The 18,429-nt window shown below is 32.9% G+C and overlaps 1 protein-coding gene and 1 non-coding gene across 2 annotated transcripts in view; one reads left to right on the top strand and one right to left on the bottom strand.

Moving 5' to 3' along the window:
- Window positions 1-18,429, bottom strand: part of LOC142332507 (uncharacterized) — a 175,812-nt gene that overhangs the window by 36,280 nt on the left and 121,103 nt on the right. The window lies entirely within an intron of this gene.
- On the top strand, window positions 625-696 carry TRNAE-UUC (transfer RNA glutamic acid (anticodon UUC)). The gene has a single exon. It is a non-coding gene; the product is annotated as a tRNA-Glu (tRNA).

Raw genomic sequence — 18,429 nt, 5'->3', positions numbered from 1 at the left:
TTCATTAATTAAATTAGGAAATAATTAACAATAATTTCTATCATTATTATTAATAATAATACATTTAAAAAAAGTACATTCTGCATTATAAAAAGCAAACTATTATTAATCTATTATATATTAAGTTATTTATTACAAACTCTTTAATAATATTTATACGAAAAAATGATAGACAATTTTTTGTTCTAAATTACATTTTTGTTTTATTAAAATATTTACTTCTAGAAATAATAGAAAAATAATGTAACGTTTAAAAAAAAACTCTTATATATTGGTAATAATTAGATAAAAATAAAAATTTATTATTTGTCGAATAGTAAACTACGGTCGGTCGGTAATAATAATTCCAGTTTTTGGCAAAAACCCTTTAAAAAAAGGGTTCCGTAATGAACAAAGGTCCACTTGAACTTAATATTACTTAAGAACTGGCGGAAGATTCTTAAAAAATGTGACGGAATCTCATTTGAATTGACTCAAAAAAATACGCTTTATGCTTACGTAATTTATATTCGGACGTCGTCCAATTTATCGAATTCGAATAAATTGAAAATATTAAAATATTTTGTAGTGGAACTATAATAGTAATAGATTCATGTAGTAAATTTTGCCGTTGGCAACACCGCATCCCATGTGGTCTAGTGGCTAGGATACCTGGCTTTCACCCAGGAGGCCCGGGTTCGATTCCCGGCATGGGAAGTTTTTTTATTTAAAGATAAAAGGTATTATCTGGATCCATTTATAACGTCAAATGTAAGTTAATTATAAATTGTTGTTTCATTTTACTATTATAGTTAATATTTTTTGTCAATATATTTTAATAGAATATTTTGTTTCTAATATTTGCCTTACACATTCACCGAAGATCAGGCGATACAAAATTTTCTATTTTTTTATTTTCCTTTAAGTTGTGTTAAAGGTCGGAAGCCGAACGACACGAAACGATTTTTAAAGGTCAAAGCGAACATCTCCGTGGCGGGGCGGTAGCGTCTCTGTTTTTCATCCGGAAGGTGCTGGGTTCGAATCCTGTTCAGGCTTGGTATTTATTTATAAGTTAAAAAATCCGTTTTCTTCATTGATAACATTAAGCTTAGCTAGCTACGACGTCGCTGCTGACCGCCACTTTCTCTGTCGATAACACGATCTATAAATAGATTTATTCACAAACAATTTATTTTACTAGTGTGCATATTCACTGGGACGTGTAACATGTGGCGTTAATGAAGTTACATACATCAGAATGCAAACAATCATCGATCGACCCTTGTATGAAAGAAAGCATTTATGAAAAATCGAAATTGAGTTATTAATCACTGTACGTTAACGAATTATTCATAAACAGAAATATGGAATTTTTGTTCTCTCTCTCTCTCTCTCTCTCTCTCGCTCCCTCTCTCTCTGTGTGTGTGTGTGTGCGCGCGCGTGTGTGTGCGTGTATATGACACTACAACACGTTTTACAGTTATTTTTATTTCACTTATTTTTTAACTTTCTAATTTTTAGCCCGAAGTAACATGTAAATTAATAAAACCAATTCATAAGGTGCTGTATCATCAGTAGAAAAAGTTGTCTAATTTTATTCGGTACTTGCTATTCTCCATTCCTTCATTAAGGCAGAAGGAAAAGATCGATTATGGCCATCTTTTTTTATATAATACAATTACATTCTACATGAAAGTATTTTAATGTACTTATATAAAATTAAAATTAATCGGCTACAACTTATATTAATTAGCTACAAATCCCGTCTGAAATATAATATCACTTCTTGGAGTTCCCTCAAAAGGTCAGAATGAGTTTTCAGAATAAAAATATCAAAGCAATGTTTGGAGTGAAAAAAATATGATTAATGCTGACGATATTTAGAAAATGAAAAATGTTAATTTATTTTGTGTTTATCCACCTAGTCCGTTTAATAATAAAATTGTTCTGGAAAATCAACACGCTGTTCGAAAACTGATTTTCAAAGTCGAAGGTTCTCACCTTCAAATCCTAACAAAAGTAAGTAAAATTTGAATTTTAGATAGCGGTTACCGGCGAAATCGGTGGTCGGGGTCCGATTAATCGTAGATCTAGGAACGGTCGGCCTGAATGAGCCTAAACCTCATTTACATGTCATACGTAACGTCCTCCTCTCTCAGGGCCGTGGGGTACTCGAATTCAACAGATTGCATCGTACAAATTAATAATAGAAAATAAAAATATTTATGAATGCCGAATATTTGCTAAAACAAAAGACACTTTTCTTAAAAAAAAAAAAATAAATAAATAAAAACACCTCTATCGAACAAGACAACAAAGCAATTTTCGTCTATTTAAAAATAATACTGCTTATAAAAAAGGTTCTTAAATATTCTGCATCCCGTACAACGTGTGTACATAAATATGTGCTCAAATTATTTTTATTCACGCCTTCGAAACTGTGATCTATTTTGTAGTTATTTTTTATTATCTTCGCGTATTTATCTCAACATTATTTCATTTATTTAAATTTTAATGAATAATTAAAGTGGACTCCAATCGCATCAATTTTTTGTTTTATAACAAATCGAGTGTATTATGGTGTTCCTCGGATGAAGGTATTTACTACGGTTTCCCTTGATACCTTCGAGCAAATGGTGAAGTAATTTTTTCGTATGACGGTTACTGAATAAATTCACCACGATTTAATACTAAAAAAGCGTATATTTAGGACACAATTGTAGAGCAAAAGTGATGGTTTCATATGTTTTTGATCTTAAAAATAATGTGGGTCGAGAACTATATATTTGCTAAGATATGCAGCAAATATAAATATGCCTTTCCTACCCATATAAATAACAAAATTTTTAACAGTCATCCTTTGGTTGCATTATATGAACATCGTGCTACCTATCTCAGACCAGCCGGAATAAGATATCACGAATTGACAAGAAAATATGAAATTGCTTTACCAGATACATTAGCAATTTTTACAAGAGAAGGTATTTCTTGCTGGTTAAAGAGCGCGGTATGCCATCTTTACCAGCGGTAAACACAAGACTGGATCTCTCTCGGGAAGAAATAAAGAATAAGTCAGCAGTAATTATCAAATAGGAAATTTTATCAACCGTCAGTAGTTACAAAGAATACATTAAAATGTATACTGATGGTTCTAAAACCGAACATGGCGTTGGATGCTCCATATATGTAAATGGAAAGCCCATTTTTAGAAACTACCAGATATGTCCAGTGTTTATACGCCAGAACTTATTGCCACACAGCAAGCTTTTCGCTATTCGGAACACTACTGCGAAGAAAGAGTGCTAATATGTTCCGACTCTCAAATGCACTTACTGTAATTCGGAACAAGAACATTAAGGACGTCCTTATTGCAAGCAATAAGGACCATTTAGTACGTTTTAAATCAACGAGGACAGCGATGTGTGTTTGTATGGACTCCAGGGCATGCTGGTATTGCAGAGAATGAAACTGCGGACGAAACTGCCAGAAAGGTGACAGTCTGTGATAAATTAGATAGAATTCCTGTACGAGTGACAGATGTTAAAAATCGTCTAACTAATACAATAAGAAACAGGTGGAGTACTGATTGGAGAAGATTAAATGCAAAACTAAACTTGGTTAAAACTCTCCATATAAATGAAAGAGCGATGTAAAACTGACTCGCCGAGAACAAGTGGCTGTGACCAGAATTAAAATAGGTCACACGGGAATAACAAATTCATATTTGTTAACCGGCGAAGAAAGACCGATGTGCGGTGTTTGTAATAAAGCACTTACTGTCAAGCATTTAATGGATAAGTGTACTATATATCAGGACCTCAAAAAGAAGTACGGACTAAAATATAATATTGCTGCTGATTTGGCAAATGGAAATGAAGAAAAAGTGGTGGGTTATCTACACGCCAGTGGACTATTAAAACGTCTGTAAGTAAATTCAAGCTGTGTTAAAGAATCTCTAAGAGAGTAGCTTCTATGTATACAATGGTAGTCTTGAAGCGTGGCACGTATAGGAACGGGAGGTAACCCTGTTGCCTAGGATGCCTGGGCTCGTATGCAAAAGTGTCTGGAACCAAGTAGGTTAGGACCGGGAAAGGCAGCCTATCAGTCGAGGTGTTCTTTGGCCGTCCTGAACAGGTTTAGTTTGCTTGGCATTTCTCCTGCTATCACCCCATTCGGTCCTCCTAAAACACAAGAGCGAATTTCTGTGCCACAAACGGCTACTGAACCTCGAAACAGTTTAGCGACCAGTGTCCTAAATAGCTCCTAGAGCTTACCTATCAGCGTGAGCGGACTAAGTGTGATGCCATACACCATCGGCTTACTTGTCCCAACCGCTCACTTGTCATATATTTGCTAAAATGGGTAGGCGCACCCCATCAACTACTAAAATATATATATGACATCCATAATAAAATTTATTTCTTCTAAACAGCAATTCGCTGCCACGCCTAGGTCGCTGAATGCCAACAAGTACCTGTCCACCATTTTATAGCGCTTGGAGCCATAATAATTGGATGGTGGTCAGCCATACTCAGGGTTAACTTCCCACGGCGATGCGGTAAGGGTCTTTACCTTAAGTAAACTACGGAAGCCGGTTGAACAAAGCAACCGCATCTAGGAACTACCATACGGTCCGACAATGCGGCTCTGGCCCCATTGACTCGCCGCTTGTGAGTGATCAATTTTTCCCTTGATCTCTAAGTTCCAGAATCCTGAACAGGAGGCAGATTGCTCTTATGACGCGGGGGGGGGGGAATCCCAATGGGTTACGTCCTACGGGACTATTTATAGGGGGGTGACATCTGCCATGGCATCCTAGGGCGACTGATGTGCTGCTTAACGGCGGTCCTGGTTGCCCCAGGTCTACTTAAATAAAATAAGGGAGACAGAAAGGAGATGTTGGTATTGCGGAGTCGTTTTTTTCATTTATATTTTTTTTTATTTTAAAATCGGGGCTCTTTACACCCTTACAAATGACCATCCTGATGGTGATCTAAACCTCTTTTAAAAAATATGACCAGGGCTAATTACCTTGGAAGTCGATGCCCGTATAACAAACAAACAAAGAAAAATAAATAATAAAAGCAAAACTTTGCGACTTACCTTCTTCATACAGCCTAGGCAAATTATTCGGCTCGGATAAATATTTGCACTTAGCATCACAATCACTGTCACAACTGGAATATATTGTATTACAACTGCTATTATAATTGCGGTTGCCGTCCGCCGACGCGTTCGATATGATAAAATGTTCGTCGGGTGGCGGGAGTCGATCCTCGAGCGCTGTGAAAACGTCGCTCGTATCCGAGGGTCTTCTAGATTTCGACGTCGGCGGTTCACGATAACTTTTACAGTTACGAACACTTTCGCTACATCGAAATTTACGTATCGGTGACGAAGGGTTTTCGATTTTATTTGAACTTTGTTTTTTCGATAATTGTAATTTTACCAGTCGCGGCTCAAGCAGTTTCGGTAATTCCCGCTGACGTTGTCGCTTAGATGGCGGCGGTAGTGGTTTTGGTTTGTTTGACATGTAAATGACCACTGATATCTGGTCCGTCATTCATTCAATAAATTTAAAATGTCATCTTGATATCGTTTTACCGATGTTATAAATCACTGTACAAAAGTCGATTTCGGCTAGGTGCGAGATCGATGTTGTCTAACAGTAATAGCTGAATAAATAAAATAAAAAAAATAATTAATTAATATAATTATAATGTAATCCGTTTCATTTTCTAATACACATAAGCCCGCTTGCGCTAATATATATATATAAACTACATTGAAAATAAAAATCTGATGTAAACACCACATGACATCCTTGAATGCCTATTAAATTACATATACACACTTTTGCTGCACTTCATTTAAACTTATTTTATTTGAAAGTGAGATACGATTCTCGTAATCTTTAATAAAATGGACAGTTACACAATTGCATTGAGGTGGACAACACATTTTTGTGGTGTCCGCATCAGCAGTTTATGTTAGTTTACACTTAGTTTTATGTTGTTTCACGTCGCTGAAGTAGTTATGTGGTGAGGTGTGCGGTCGGATTCGTTACCACGGACACATCGATTCAAATCCGACTTCAAATACATATTTTTTTTTTTTAACTTTTTTCTGATTTAAATATATTGATTTATTAATAATTATTAACCTCTGTCAGAATTTTTGAATTAAAATTAAAAGTAAATCAAATTTTATTTCACTAATAATAACTCCTGATATTTTTTATTATTGTTACTCGTATTATTGAATTATAAAATATTGTATTTTTTTCCTTTTTACAATCAGGAGTTAATAATTATTAATAAATCAATATATTTAAATTTAAAAAAAAAAGTAAAAAAACTTTTTTTTTTGTCTTCAGTCATTTGACTGGTTTGATGCAGCTCTCCAAGATTCCCTATCTAGTGCTAGTCGTTTCATTTCAGTATACCCTCTACATCCTACATCCCTAACAATTTGTTTTTACATATTCCAAACGTGGCCTCCCTACACAATTTTTTCCTTCTACCTGTCCTTCCAATATTAAAGCGACTATTCCAGGATGCCTTAGTATGTTGCCTACAAGTCTGTCTCTTCTTTTAACTATATTTTTCCAAATGTTTCTTTCTTCATCTATTTGCCGCAATACCTCTTCATTTGTCATTTTATCCACCCATCTGATTTTTAACATTCTCCTATAGCACCATATTTCAAAAGCTTCTAATCTTTTCTTCTCAGATACTCCGATTGTCCAACCTTCACTTCCATATAAAGCGACACTCCAAACATATACTTTCAAAAATTTTTTCCTGGCATTTAAATTAATTTTTGATGTAAACAAATTATATTTCTGACTGAAGGTTCGTTTCTAGTAATTTAGTTTTAGTCTTTAGTAATTCTACTTCCCAAATAACAAAATTCTTCTACCTCCATAATCTTTTCTCCTCCTATTTTCACATTCAGTGGTCCATCTTTGTTATTTCTACTACATTTCATTACTTTTGTTTTGTTCTTGTTTATTTTCATGCGATAGTTCTTGCGTAGGACTTCATCTATGCCGTTCATTGTTTCTTCTAAATCCTTTTTATTCTCGGCTAGAATTACTATATCATCAGCAAATCGTAGCATCTTTATCTTTTCACCTTGTACTGTTACTCCAAATCTAAATTGTTCTAAAACAACATTAACTGCTAGTTCCATGTAAAGATTAAAAAGTAACTGGGATAGAGAACATTCTTGTCGGACTCCCTTTCTTATTACAGCTTCTTTCTTATGTTCTTCAATTATTACTGTTGCTGTTTGTTCCTGTACATGTTACCAATTGTTCTTCTATCTCTGTATTTGAACCCTAATTTTTTAAAAATGCTGAATATTTTATTCCAGTCTACGTTATCGAATTCCTTTTCTAGGTCTATAAACGCCAAGTATGTTGGTTTGTTTTTCTATAATCTTCCTTCTACTATTAATCTGAGGCCTAAAATTGCTTCCCTTCTCCCTATACTTTTCCTGAAACCAAATTGGTCTTCTCCTAACACTTCTTCCACTCTCTCAATTCTTCTGTATAGAAGAAAAAAATATATGTATATGAAGTCGGATTCGAACCGATGTGCCTTCCCCTTGCAAGATTCAAATATTTCATTAATCAAAATGTTATTTGGCTATAACTCTGGAACCAATGAAAATAACTACTACTTATTGTATATTGTTGTAAAGCTCTCAATGAGAGCTTAGCACTCAGTTAAGAGAAAGTCCAAAATCCAATTTTTTGGGAATATGGGCTCTTTTGGACACTTTTGGTCAAGTCTATTGCAATCAAAAGGAAAGGTGGACAACTAGATGTTACAACAGTCCTAAACCTAAAATTTCAACATTTTACGGCTAATCGTTTTGTAATTATACGAGATACGTACGTACGTACGTAAAGACGTCATGCCGAAACTAGTCAAAATGGATTCAGGGATAGTCAAAATGGATATTTCCATTGAAATCTGAATACTAAAATCTTTCGCGATCACAATACTTCTTTTACTTCGTACAAGGAAGTAAAAATGTACGTTTAATTTATTGAATAACTTTCTTTGTTAAATAACTTTACGGAAACTGCAAAATAAATAAAAGATAGAAGATTCTATCTTAATAAGATAGATATAGAAGATTCTAACATAGGTAAGTAGTATTTTTTTTTATAAGATACAAAAACTATTGTAAAATGAACACATAAATTTTAAATTAGACTAAATATAACTGAAATGAGATGTGCTAATTACCTTAGGAATTCACTAAAATAAAAACTTCAGTAGAAAAGTAAACATTATAAAGTGAATGTGAATTTTAATTATTAAACGATTATCATCATCGAAAAAACAAACAAAAAATTCTAATTAAGCGATAATAATAGTCGTATTTATAAAATATGAAACGAAAACTAAATACTCTGCAGACAATAATTTACTTACAATCAGCTCGAACAGAGAATAAAATATGTTCTTACACTTCAGCGATTAGTGGTCACGTTTTAGTTAATCCTATCATCTCGACTGTTCTTTTTCCGTAGTAGAAAATAAGATTAAAAAATAAATTTTATTACAAATAAAAGGCTTAAATAAATAGGATATAATTAATTATTTTTTTATAGGCTTTAAGCTATTTACCATTGGTTTTTAACATTTTGTGAAAGTCATTTTATCAAACGAACATTAAATTATTTAGTAAAAAGAAGCTAAGAGTAATAAAAAGACCTGGATTCGAACCCAGAATTAAATTATATAAAAACTTTTTATCGGTCCGACTGCTCTTCGACGAGATAAATCTTTATAAAATTTTGTAAAGCTTGTTGCAAATCACAATAAGTTTGAATTAAACATGACCTCTTATTTAGCTATCGAATAGGTTTACGCCATCCACCCCACAATTTTTTTCTTGTACACCCCACTAAACCTATTAAAAAACCGAATCCGTTAACAACAGAAAATGTAAAAATTAAAAAAAATTGTAACGTCGCCGATAATTCTCATAAACAAAACACAATACGATGTTTTCACAAAACTAATACAATACACTCACACGGAAGCAAACTCGTACAACATAGTAACAAACACACTACGACAGCTATGAAGCGACTGAACCCTCCCCCTCCCCACGGAAAATGTATTGTCTCTATAGATACGCTTGAAAGACAATCTTATTGTGATTTGCGACAAGCTTTATAAGAATGTAAAAAAATATTCCGGTGATCGTCAGGCGAGATCGATTTGGCGATATATTCTATCTCATCCTTCTACTGTTAGCTCGGGCTGATTTGATTGCGGCTAGATAAATATAGATTGCTTTATAAGTCTGCTTTTTTCAGTTCGATTTTGTAATATTTAAAAAATTTTAATTCGTCTAATTCCGACATAACTACAAATATTTTAACGGTCAAAATACGGATTTTCATATTTATTATCGCTTCGTGTAGATCGCTTTTAGTCGATTCGTTGTGATGATTTAATATTGAAATAAATTACATCGAAAACTCCTAGCGGTCACTGCAAATGAATTTTAGGAAAGGTTACTCTATTACGAAGATGCTTCGGATTAAAAAAAAAAATTACGATGTTAACGGAAGAAAATCAAAATTTTGAATTCCAAAACAGTAATTGGGGAGAAACACAAAAAACTTAGTCGTTTATAAGAAATTAACTATCGTATGGAACCGGTTATTAAACAAAATCTAAACCGTATTTATAAACCGAATCCTTTTTCTTTTTAGACGAGGACGAATAACACTGTAGGGTATCGTATTACATTTATCTCACCCACGCGCATCGCTTTTTACATTATTGTTTTGTTCGGTGCAAAAACGAAATTGTTAGTTACAAGCGCACACGTAGGTCGCTCCCACGACAACAGACACTGAACTATAATATGCGTGACGAATATCGCTCCGCACCTAAAACGCTGTCACGAGATCTTATTCTATTTGTAATTTTGCATAAATATTTTCTCTTTCTGTAAAGAGGAACGTAACTACTTTAACACTAGTCGATTAAAACAAGCTGTTTTTAAAAAATAAGTCGAGCGAGTTGTACGCCACCATAAAAAAAAAAACAAATAAGAAATAATTCGATCTTCAAAGCTATAAGGGAACGCCCACTTATATTGGATATGCAGAAAATTTGCGGTTGAAATCGGGGTTGCCGATGAGATTTACGATCAAGCTACTGACATATATATAATATAATAATCAATCAGGTATAAAAAAAAAAAACTAATATTTTTGTGCTGTGAATCGACATAATAAAAAAAAATAATTTAAATTGAAAAGACGACTGTAATATGATCCTATGACAATTAATACGGTTTTACAATTAAACAGAATCATATCTGCTCGAATGTACAATACCCAAAAGCAATATAACGGTTGTAATCTATGTAATTTATTCTTATGTATAGATCAGAACAAAATATTTACTTATTTTAACTACTGTAAGGTTGTAATAAATTTACAAAACCTAGAACCTTTTTCTAGGAAAAAACATTCTAAAAAGTAAAAAAAAAAATATAATAGTTCAGTTATTTAAACTTCGATTTTGAAGTCGATACCAAATTAAGCATAAACAAGTTCAATTTGTCTAATAAAAAAAGATCGAATTCATTTTAATTAATCTATTCTTATAGTTTTCTTAAAATTACCTTCGGTTGAAAAATCTTAAAGGAAATAGCACCACCAATCTTTTTTGTCAGTAAGTTATTAAATAGATCTAATGGTTAAAAAACGATTTCGAACACAGATCTTAGTTATTCTGTCGGTCTTTCCCGTTCTGCGGATAGAAGATATCGGTCGGCCAAGGGTAAAAAAGCCGGGAATTTAGAGCTTTGGTATATTCCTGCACAGCTTTCGCTGAGAAAAATTACGTTCGTAAGAGCTAGTTATGCGATAAGGAATCGACATCTTTTGTACTTTTCGTGAAAGTAGCCTTTAATGAAATATATTTAATTTTTGTACCCTATATCAGTGAAAATTAACAAAAAATAAAAATATGTTAAAGATTTAAGTAAATTTAGTTTATTTAATAAATTTATTACTTTAGAAAGCCAGTAGACCTTATCAAAGGTCTGCTGGACATAAAAAAAAAAAACAGCCGAGTAAGCAATATACCTTCTCGGTTCTGAAAGCAATTAGGACATACGGAATCCGACTACGAGAAACGACAAGCGAGAGTAACATCGAAGTCGTACAGCGTTTTCAGAAAAAAAAAAACATTGAGAAATATAACAGAAGCGCAGTGGTTTGCGAAAAACATTGAAATACACGATTATGTGAGATCGCCGACTGTTCGAGAGGAGATACGGCGATTCGGTACAAGATACAAAATGAGACCGAACAAACATGTAAACCGGCTCGCGATTAACCTCCTGGATAACAGCGAGGACGTTATGCGCCTAAAGCGACTGTATTAGATCTGTATATCTGTGGATGGACGAGATCCCTCATCCCAGACATCAAGATCTGGATAGGGAGGAAGTCCGGAAACCTGTTGTTCGAAGTCACTCAGTTTCTGAGTAGCCACGGGTGCTTTGGCGCTTACCTCCATAGGATTGGGAAAAGAGCTTCCCCTCGATGTAGGTATTATGCAGTCTTCGACTTCACGCAACACGTGGTGTTCTGGTATGGGCGTTGGTATGATGTACGACGCTCAGTAGTCGAAGTGTTTGGGGAGATGGTGGCTGAAAGCGTGATTACCAAGATGCTCGAGTCGGAGGCTGCGTGGAAAGCCGTAACTGCCATGTTGGAGACCATTGTTCGTGGTAGGGAGGTGGACAAGGGTGAGTAGAGGTTATCTGAACCCTGTTCGTCCCCCTGCATGTTTACTTGTGAATCTTAGGGGCTCTCTATATAAACTGATGGATTCGACTTAAGCGTGTTGTCATTTGATTAAATTTTCTGCTTCTCGTTCTTTTGCGGAACATAACATTGTTCAGTATATGAAATTTGTACTGAACAACTATTTGCCATTGTGTGGCCGAAAATTATTCCGGGTGGCTGTTTGTTGCAGAGGTGGTGACCTCTTGCAGGGTGGGGACTGAGTTAAACTTAAAAAGCGGTCCGGTCTCCTCCTGGTACAATAGCAAAAAAAAACAAAAAAACTGTAAGTTCTCCGAAATTTGAGGTAAATCGGATACCCTACGGTGTTGTGCATCGTTAAAATTCTTCATTTCGTTTTCGGTTGTTCGATTTGTTTCACTGTTTCTATGTTTGTTTAGTTATTCTTTGTGCGATTGAAAAGGCAATTTTTTGCTTTTTATGTTCTGAACTTTATAGTCCTTCCTCGTACTCATCTTTGTAAATACTTATTTATGTTTATTATATACTTATGTATACCGTACAAGATGCTTATATGTACACAGTTCTTCGAGAAATTTCAATGGAAACCTACAAGTTATTATTTTCGTATTCAAATTTACTCACGGTTCTGCTAAAACGGAATCGATTGTATATTAAACGCTGCGGCAAAAAAGCAAAAAATAAAAATAAAATAGTATTGTCATCGAAAAATTTAAATCGTGGAACTTATTTAAAAAAAAAAAAAGGCAAAAATCAGTGCAGCTGTAGAAACGTAATAACAGACATAACGTATAATAAAATGTTTTAAATCAAGATCTGCTTGAAAGAAACATGTTAAAATATGACATTTTTATTTTTAAAAACAATTATTATAAAAACGAATACAAACACACTGTATACATTAAAACAAAAGCGCTACGCAAACATAAAAATTAAACTTATTTATAAAAAGAAAAAAATGAAACTATTTTATCTAATTCTACTAATACTAAATACCTAAAAGTAATTCTCAAAATAAACAGTCTATTTTTTTCATTAATGTTTGACCAATTTTTATCTTGAAAATTTAATAAGTTAATGAATAATTTGCAAAAAACAAACTATTTTTAGCTACACCGATTAGATTGAAACCAAACAGTACTAAAATATTTCTTACAACCAACAGCGTGATTGCAATACGATTCGTTTAGGTTAACTAAAATAATGATATTAAAAAAGTGGCATATTTAAAAAAAAAAGATAAAATAACTATTTATAAAAACTGATTATTTTCTAAAACAACTTGTAGAAAATAATATTAAATTGTTAACAATTGAGGGAGGAATTTCATTCTTTTTTTTTTAACATTTTATTAATAAGAATAAAATATTTTCATTCGATTTGTCGCTTAACTTCTTTTTGAAATTCACTAACCGTATCGCTATTTTACAAGTAAACGCGATCAAGCATACGAATAATTTTTTAAAATAAGAAGTTTTCAAAAACGCAACGGTTAGCTGTCGGTTGACTTTTGCGTAACACTAATACTATAAATGGAAAAAAAAACAAATTTAAAGGAATTTTCTTAATGTAGCTGTTCGGGTTGAGTCGCTATAGCAAAACGATTCGTTCTTATCCGATGGCCGTACAAAGAAAAAAAAATTCAAGATTTAAGGTGTTTATCGATTAAAGAAATGTCTACCGCTACGTAAAAACATTTTTAAAAAATATTTATGACGAGAACGGTTGTGTTAACAGGAGTTATGGCACCCGAGATAAATTAAAAAATAAAATATGTTACAAAGGAAGGTAAAAACATTGCTCGGCTACATATGAAAATATTATTTATAGTTTGACATTTAAATTGCTACAGAAAAAAAGAAAAGAATTATCGATTCGTGTTATTATCGTATATTATTTATTATTATAACATATTTTGTGGCGGTTATCTATCTTTAATTATATTCTAACTACCGGTTTTTAATATTAAAAACATTTGTAAATACAGTATTAATATTTATTTATAAAGACTTAAGCGTAAGAATAAAATATTATACGGTAAAAAAATAGCCAAGAGAAAAAACTAACCTGTGGCACGTAGTTTTCTGTAGCGTATCGCCAAATAAACTATTTGACTTAACAGATTATTCAGTCAAAACTCGTGTTAATTAACTAACCGCGGGATATACATACATATCTATATCCATTATAATAAAAGCAGTATTATTAAGTAGAAAAGTGTTGATTTTTAACAAAGAAGGACTGACGATGAATAAATTAATTGATCAGAATCTTGCATACACACGCGCGCGCACATATTAATTTCCGGACTATTAAAATGGAGGAAAAAAGATAACAATAACGTATAAAAAAAAATTAATCGTTTTGAGATTAATCATTTAAACTGGTAGCCGTTTTTTTTTACTCGTATATTTAATCTAGACAGTTTTCATTTCAAATAAATTTGCCCGAGAGCTATCAGATTTTACGTTGTTATATATTATAATTGATTCCGGGTTTTTTTTTACCAAATTTATGTTAATAATTTTATTCTTAACATTTTAATATTTCTCTATGCAAATTTATTTTAATTAGATTTTCCTGATTTTTGAAAACGGAATAATCTTTTTTAATTAGAAAAGAACGGCGGGTCTTTTTCCTGTTACTATCTCCTCCGACCAGCTGCGGATTACTCCTGTACGTTATATAAAACGTTACTTTTCAAAGATCGTCGCACGCGAACGAATTACAGGCTGATTACAAACGAAAAGAAATTTAACTTTTATTTGTAAAGACAATAGTAATTGATAGGGTTTTACAAGAAATGTTTTTCAATCGGTAAAACTGCTTTTGTTGTCGTTGATATTAATCATCGTGTCGTATTTCCTGTCCGGATAGATGACTGCTACTCCTGCGGAGAAAGCTTAACTCGAATTAGCCGAAACAAACGTCGTTGCGGTGACATTTCAGAACAAAATTAGATAGACGACGACCGGCAAGATAATCCATCTACGACTAGAAAAGCAGTCAAAAACCATAAGATGTCTGTGTAAAAAGAAAAAACTTTCTTGGTTCGACAGGGAAGATCTTTCCTGTTAGAACAAGCCTACTGTGTACGTGCCGTACATCGATGCGGTCTAAGCAATCGACCGGATCGCAGGTTTAGAATTACAGATTCTATAACCGACCCTGTGAAAATTTTTGCGTAAACTGTTGAAAACGAGGCCTTATAATTTACATTCGGTAAACGTTTAAGCGACGACGGTAAAGTTTTACGTAAATATTTCTGTGCGGACGCGGAAGAAAACAGTTCCTTTCAAATTCTAACAGAAATCGTAGAAAGTTTACAATATATACGCGATTTGATCTAAGGTACGAGTTTTACAGTATTTTACGCAAAAACATGTTCGGACCGTTTCATTTTCATTTGTACAAATGCAAAAAGTAATAATTCGATGCACGGCAACCGCGTTTACACACTTCTTCTTAAAAGAAATAAAAAAAGACAAACAAAATTTAAATTACCTCAGATTAACATACTCGTACTTAAACAAAGCAGCTCACAAATTTAACAGTTCTAAATACAACGTAGCCTTCACAAAACAAAACAAATCATTATGCGCAGAACACAATCGCCGAGCGAATATAATGTGCCTATTCGAACTAAATTTTTCTATCCTCAAAATCTTCTACATCGGTCAAAATGGACGCGTTTCAAAATAAAATGAAAGAACATTTAAAAGCCGTTCATATCAACACGGAGCAAGATTCGTTAACAGTCTCGCAGAGGCAAATCCATTCATATCGACCTTGATATTCTATACGAACGCATAGGAATACCGCAACTAAACACACTTGAACGTTACTTAATATAAATCTATTCTGATCTAAACATAAAATTACATTAAATAGCTAAAGCCAATATAAGATAAATTATAAATATAAAAAAATAAATATGGTTAAAGTCTACACTAATTATTTAAATACAAACACTGAACTCTATAATGTTAAGGTAAATATAAAAAATTCAATTCGAAGCCGCTATTGAAAATTATTTTGACCACCACATATTTACGGGTACGTTGAACATGATGCAAATAAAGTGAGTTTTTGTTTTGTTTTTAATTAGTGTTATTTATAAATTCATCGACAGAATAATATTGTTCCCGTAAAAGAAAATTTGTTAATTGTATTTTTTTTTTTAAATCAATGAAAAATCTTAGCGTTTTATTAAGGCGCATCTCAAAACAAATGTTATTTTGTCGCAAAAGAAATAAATTTGATGATCAGACTTGTCATTTAATAAAACACCCAGAAATTTCCCTTTCTGGACAGCAGAAATACTATCGTTATCGATAAAGTGAAATCCATCCACGAGATCAGCAATATTACGTCTGCCTAAACGGCAAGACGCGACGATTTTATTCGTAATTAAAATTAGTCGGTTACAATCCATTCGATGAATAATGTTTTAAACGGGCATCGTAGAATTCCTTTTAAATAGTTATTCTTAAATGTAGATAGGGTTGTATCGTCTGCAAAGAGGATTACAATGAACGGCGCGAATCGAGAACAGTTTCCTGAGAAATTACACGTTCTACATCTTGAAACGAAGACCTAAATTTTACACGTGTACTTTCAAGAAATGGAATTTCAACTATTTATTTACGGGCGGTAAGGAATGACTTTAGTCGTTACTAACGGCTCCTCCGATACCGCAACTCCTAAGTTTTTTCATCCGTAAAAAATGCGAAACTAAACCAAACGCTTTACAGAGGTTGCCAAAATTGAAAACGGAATCTTTTTGCTATCTGCGGAATTTAAATGTTTTCCAAAAACTCGGGAAACAGCTGTGTCAGCAGATAATACTTTCTAAAACCTTTGCTTTATATAAGAAACGATCTAAAACACACGATGACGATATAGTAAATAAACAGGTCCGATTCAGATACGCGCACGCTTTTTGACCGCGTTCTAAACTCTTACTAACTAAAAAAAAATTTTTAAATTAACTGCCGGTATTAACATCGAGCGACTCCAGTGTGAAAACAGCTACATCTATCTTTAAAAACGGCCGGAAAGACGACTGAAATCATTTTGGAGTAAATTTTTAGCTCGTTTTTAATTCCATTCTCTTAATGATCTTATTTTAATATCAATTTCACTGCCGACTATCGTGGACAAAAAAATTTAAAAAAATTCGTACAAGTCAAATCGAAAAACCTCTTTTTATTGAAATCGACTTAAAAAGCGGCGTAATTTTATTCTTTTGTTTTTCTTAAATCGTTATATGTTCCGTGAACGCGATAAACACGGATCATATGATATTTAAGTAATGAAAATCGGTCCCGCCGATCGATGGTTACAATGTACAAATAAATATATAATCGACTACATGTAATATCAATTTGACGCTTTTGTATTTTTAAATCTTTAATTAAAAATAATATACAACCCAGAAATATTTACGAAGCATAAATCTTAATAAGTTTATGCCAAAATCAAACTGGACGACTACGCCTAATAAAAGTTTTAGCGCTCGTAAAAAGAGATAAACGAAATATATTTTATTTATAATTTTTTTTGTTAAAAAATAATAAAAATTTAAATAATGGACGCTCGTGATAACAACGACTGCAGACTGTGGACGAACGAACTAAACGCATCGGTTATAATTCGCTTCAATGGAATGTAATACGTTTACGGGTGTGTGTGTATTTATACGAACGCACATTAATATTCCTGGTGGTGAGATTTATTTAATAGTGCTGGTTCGTAATAATAAAAACCAGAAATAGAGTAGTCAACCGCTTTATAAACGTCGTTTTACTGTGTTCGTAGATCGACCCTTATCTAACGCTTAAAAATTTTAAATCGTAAAAAAGATTACATATTAATTTACAACGTAATGCACTATACACGCGTTCACGATGTACACAAACGCACGCGCGCAGAAAATTTCATGAAACCTGTTGAAATCGACACGTACTCGTAAATAACACGGTGACGTCGACGTTCGACATTCTTACTATTCTGATTGCGTTCGAACTTTGTGATTCCTGTCGTATTAGCCAGAATTCAACGTCTCACAGAAGAAAAGAGTAAATTAATTAATCGTTTACATTATTTATTCCGGTTTTTCTGATGATCAGAGTAGAATAAATCGGCTTTTACATGTCGTTACATCGATGAACAGACCTTCTTTAAAGATAAATTAATCGTTTATTCTGACCTGTAGATAATAATAACGATAACAGTACATTATATAGAACACGCCCGTATAGGGTAAATACGATAGATATCTTATTCCACTCTTAATAAAAGGAACTGCCCTTAACTGACGTAACCAGGGTAAAACCTTGATCAGAACAACATTACAAAATATACAGTAAAAAAAGAAAGAAAAAAAGATTTGATTTAAGTCCAAATTAATTATTTAAAAAATAAAAAACATGAAATAATGTTAAGGTAAACACGTGAAGATACTAATCATAGAAATAACAACAAAATAAATTACAATTTAGAAGGCGATAATGAAGATCCGCCTCATAATGTATTGCTTTATACTTAAATAAGTATACAAGATACTGAAACAAGAAAGAAAAATATTTTAACCGCACAGAAAGAACACTTCGAAAAGCAGATTATTT

Source organism: Lycorma delicatula, chromosome 11, assembly GCF_047948215.1.
Source record: "Lycorma delicatula isolate Av1 chromosome 11, ASM4794821v1, whole genome shotgun sequence".
Classification (NCBI taxonomy): Eukaryota; Metazoa; Arthropoda; class Insecta; order Hemiptera; family Fulgoridae; genus Lycorma; species Lycorma delicatula.
The sequence above is the reverse complement of the archived record's forward strand: the minus strand, read 5'-3'. Positions and strand labels throughout refer to the sequence as shown.